This window comes from Arachis hypogaea, chromosome 17 (assembly GCF_003086295.3).
Source record: "Arachis hypogaea cultivar Tifrunner chromosome 17, arahy.Tifrunner.gnm2.J5K5, whole genome shotgun sequence".
Taxonomy (NCBI): domain Eukaryota; kingdom Viridiplantae; phylum Streptophyta; class Magnoliopsida; order Fabales; family Fabaceae; genus Arachis; species Arachis hypogaea.
The window spans coordinates 57,982,631-57,987,808 of record NC_092052.1 but is presented as its reverse complement, the minus strand read 5'-3'; positions in this window follow the sequence as shown (position 1 = coordinate 57,987,808).

Here is a 5,178-nt window from a genome sequence, read left to right as displayed (position 1 = left end):
GATTCAGTCTCTGAATCTTCATTCGAATCAGAAGGAGCAGCAAGAATGTCTTGAATGGGCTGTTCACTCTCTTCTGAAGAACTTTCACTTGAAGATTGGACTTGGTACTAAAGGAAAATTAAAGTCATGATAAGTTCGAATGAATACAATTGAGAAAGAGTTTGAAGAAGTTGATTAAAAGGTTACCCTTCTGGAAGTTCTTATAGGAGCTTGACGACTTCTCTTTTGTGGTTGTCTTGAAGGTGCTGCAGCATTGATCTTACTTTTTGAAGTTCTCCTTGGAGAACCTTCAGCAGTTGAGATGGTTCGAATGGCAGAATTTTTAATTTCTTCAAAGGTGAGACCGTACTTAGAAAAATACGTGGTCCACCAGTCAAAAATGGATTTGGTGATGTATGAACTACGCTCGTAAAAAAGGTGATTGTAGTTCGTTTTTTGTTTTTGATTCAAGGAGAGACAGATATCGAGTGCTTCTTTCGAAACCAACTCAATATGACAGAAGGGTTTGCTGTTTCGAGGGAGTGGAGTTGGAATAGTAGTGCACGAATTTGTGACTCGCACAATTGAACCGGCAAGTGCACTGGGTCGTGCAAGTAATACCTTAGGTGAGTGAGGGTCGAATCCCATGAGGATTGAGGGATTGAGCAAGCTGTGATTATCCTGCAGATCTTAGTCAGGCGAATAGAAAGATAGTTGTAGGCACATAAACAAGCAATAATAATAAAACGTATAAACAGTAATGAGAGATTAGTTAAGGCTTCGGAGATGCTTCTTCTTCTGGATTAACATGTCATACTCACTACTCCAATGATAAATGATTCCTTCAATGGGAAGGCTGTAAGTGATTAAGCCATTGGTCATGGTTATTGCAGAAAGGTGTGCTATTTTATTAATCAGACATTTTCAGAAAGAGTTTGAGTTGAATAAACAGGAAATTAAATTGGGGAAATTAAGTAATTTAAATAAAAGCCTTGACTGAGAGTAGATTAGTTGGAAGCCCTATTCTTGTTGCAGTACTCTCAAGATTAATTGATAATTGAAGGTCGTTCTGTTTAGTTATCCCTTACTAAATAAGGGAAAGTCAAACAAGTTGGAATGATGTTTCTACTCACAAGTCCCAATCCGCTTACTTGGAAGGATTGGCGTTAGTGACTAGAGAGCCATCCAACAGTAAACCTAATTACAATCTCTCTTTTGAGTATTCCAACTCAAGGGTTCCTTTCAATCAACTCCCCATCAAGTTAGGGAACTACTCGCTCATTGTGAATGTAGAACTCATAACATAGGAAAGCGAATTAAAAAAAGACATGATAAATAAAACTCAAAGAAATCAATTAAAAATAAAAGTAACTCTTGTATTAATAAATTCTAAAATAATCCAATAGTAAAATTGAGTAAATTAAAGGACATGGAATAGTAAAGCCAAGTAAAGAAAACGAACTAGAATGACGAAGTCTTGATGAGGTAATAACTCTTCTCAATATCCCAATGCAAAGAGCAATCGAAATAAAAATCCTAAGAACTATGAATGTGTAGAGAAAAAACCTAGAGGAGGAGTAAAACTTGATCTAAAAAACTAAAACTGTGTAGAATGAATGTTGTTTTTGGTTTCTGCATGTCCTCTGGCTCTAGTCTTCTTTTCCGGGCCGAAAATTGGGTCAAAACAGGGCCCAAAATCGCCCCCAGCGAATTCTGTACATTATGCAGATCGCGCATGTCACGCGATCGCGTCATTCATGCGGACGCGTCATGCGGCGTTTTGTTTTGCGACGCAGGCGCGTCGTCCACGCCTTCGCGTCACTTGTGCTATTCCAATCCACGCGGTCACGTGAGCCATGCGGCCGCGTCACTGTGATTTCCTCTCTTCCGCGCGGTCGCGTGAGCCATGCGGCCGCGTCACTTCTCGCTGGTCATCTCCTTAATTTCTTGTGTTCCTTCCATTTTTGCAAGCTTCCTTTCCAATCTCCAACTCATTCATGCCCTGTAAAGCCTGAAACACTTAACACACAGATCACGGCATCGAATGGAATAAAGGAGAATTAAAATACATAATTAAAAGTCTCTGGGAAGCAAGTTTTCAATCATGTAATAATTTTAGGAAGGAAATATAATGCATGCTAATCATATGAATAAGTGGGTAAAGATCATGATAAAACCACACAATTAAACACATTATAAACCATAAAATAGTGGTTTATCAGTCATTAATCTCCTCAGGTCCAAACCAAACACCTGAACGGGCTAGATCAATCTGGGAGAGGGTGAAGCGCATGCAATTCAATCTCTTGATGATCCTACTCAAAACACCACAGACAAGGTCGGATCTTCCGGATCAGAGACTGACGCTCTATGATTCTAACCCTTAGAGCCACAGGAACCTCAATTACCTCTAACTAACGAGGTTTTATGTCACATACCCCAATTAGCCCAGATAATTTGTTGGAACCCGTGATGCATTCTCAAGCTGTCGCTCAATACTATCCTGGTCAGGACTCGTAAGGAACTCATGTAGAATCAAGATTTATAAAGATAAAGAACGACAATGTATCATAGAATAGAATCAAACATAGATTGAAGTAGAAAAGTAATTGCATTAATCTATAGGAATCAACAGAGCTCCTAACCTTAACCTAGGAGGTTTAGTTGTTCATACTGTATAGAAAATAACTTGTAGAGTTCGAATGTCGTGCAAAGGTTCTTAAACAATAGTGATGTTCCCTTATATATACTAATACTAAATATAAAGAGACATTAATTATAATTAGAAATTACAAAAATGAAATAAACTAGGCTAAAGATGCGAAAATCCACTTCTGGGCCCACTTGGTGAGTGTTTGGGCTGAGCTTGGCTTCTATCTTGAAGGAGTGGGCATTGGACTCCCACTAGGGGTTAGAAATGCTTCTTCCTTGCTCCTTTGGTGGCGTTGAATGCTAGGTTTGGGCATTCAATGCTGGTCTTAGTCCTCTTGGGGCGTTGAACGCCCATTAGGGGGTAGTTTGGGCGTTCAATGCCCATTTTGAGCTATCCAATTCTAAGAAAAGTATAAACCATTATATATTGCTGGAAAGTCCTGAAAGTTAGCATTCCAAAGCCATTGAGAATGCGTCATTTGAACCTCTGTAGCTCCAAAATTACTCGTTTGAATTCACGGAGGTCAAAATCTAACAGTATGTGCTATGCTTTCCTTGCCTCAGAATCAGACTTTGCCAAAACTTGCTAAATTCACCCAAAATTCACCTCAAATCATAGGAAAAATACAAAAGCTCAAAATAGTATCCAAAAAGTGAATTGTGCATTAAAACCTACTAAAACCTAATAAAACTTAACAAAATATACTAAAAACACTAAGAAATTGACATCAAAAAGCGTATAAAATATCCGCTCATCAGAATACCAAACTTAAACTGTTTCTTGTCCTCAAGCAACCAAAAAGAAGAGAAAGATACAATAAGTTTTAGAATTTTCAATGAAGCTCAGTTTCAAATAATTTAATGGGGGCTAATAGCTCTTTACTTCTGAACAGTTTTGGCATCTCAGTTTCCCTTGAAGTTCAGAATTATTGACATCTCTTGGAACTAGAATCCGGATGATATTATTGATTCTCTTAGTTTAGCTCTTCTTGATTCTTGAACACAGCTTCTTTTGGTGCTTTGCACCTTTTTGAGCCTAGCCGTGACTCTAAGCGTTTTGTTTTCCCATATTACCAGCGGATACATAAACGCCACAAGCACTTAACTGGGGGAACCCCTTGGATTCGAATTTAGCTTTGCTTAAATTCCCAGTCAGTGGTGCCCAGAGTTCCTAAGCGTACTCTTTTGCTTTTGGATCACGATTTTAACTACTCAGTCTCAAGCTTTTCACTTGGCACCTTTACACCACAAGCATTTAGTTAGGGATAGCAACTCATTTGAGCTTTTTAGGTCAATTTCTAATCCTCCTAACCATTGATGCTCAAAGACTTGGATCCTTTCTCTTTAGATTTTTCTTTTGAGCTTTTCTTTTCCTTTTCTTTTTTATTTTTATTTTTTTCTTTTTATTTTCTTCTTTTTCTTTTTCTGCTGCTTTTTCATACTTCAAGAATCAATATTTTTTATTTTTTAGAGAGTCAATAATACTTCTCTAAATTCTTTGTTCTTTCAAGAGTCAACATTCTCAACTTCAACATCAATCATGCACTGTTAATTCATACAATCAAAAGAAAAATGCAAGGCCACCACATCAGATTAATTGAAATAACACATGATATACTTATAAAAATGCAAGGCCACCACATCAGATTAATTGAAATAACTCATGATATACTTAAAACTTATACATCTCATTATTTCTTTTTCAAATAATTTTTCTTTTAAGCATGGTGAGGATAGAGAGGATATCCTATAACAGGAATAAAACAAGAAAATAAACTTGAAAGTAACAAACTACTAAACTTGATCATGAAGTTAGAAAAGAATAGAGATAATAAATAAAAGTACAGTGAAAACAGAAATAGAACAGGTAGAAGAATAATGGAACTCAACAACCTCAATGACAGCGGCTGCTGCTTCCCCTGGAGAATCCAATGGAGTGTTTGATCTCCTATATGTCATGCCCTTGCCTCAGCTGTTCCTCCATCAACCGTCTCTGATCTTCTCTTATCTCATGGAGGATCGTAGCGTGCTCAGTGTGCTCCACCCTTAGCTACTCCACGTTTGAGCTCAGCTCCCCTATTGAGGTATTCAGTTGATCTCAATAGTCTTTGGGAGGAAAATATATCCCTTGAGGCATCTCAGGGATTTCTAGTGGAGGTAGCTGCACAGGCTCTTGTGCCGGCGCTCTAACATTCTCCATTCTCATCTTCGTGATGGGCTTATCCTTCTCAATGAGGGCATCACCTAGAATGTTAATCCCAGCCAAATTACATTGCAATAGATGAGATGCGGCAAGGATAGCCTTGCCTTAGTAGAGGCTTTTGTGGCTACCTTGTATATTTCTTGAGGGACTATCTCATGCACCTCTACCTCATTCTGAGCATGATGCAATGCATCATTATTTCTCGGTCAACAGTCACTTCAGACCGGTTACTAGTACGGATGATGGAGCGTTGCACAAGTTCCAACCATCCTCTAGCCACTGGCTTGAGGTCAAGCCTACTCAGTTGGTAGGGCTTGCCATGTGCATCTAGCCTCCATTGGGCT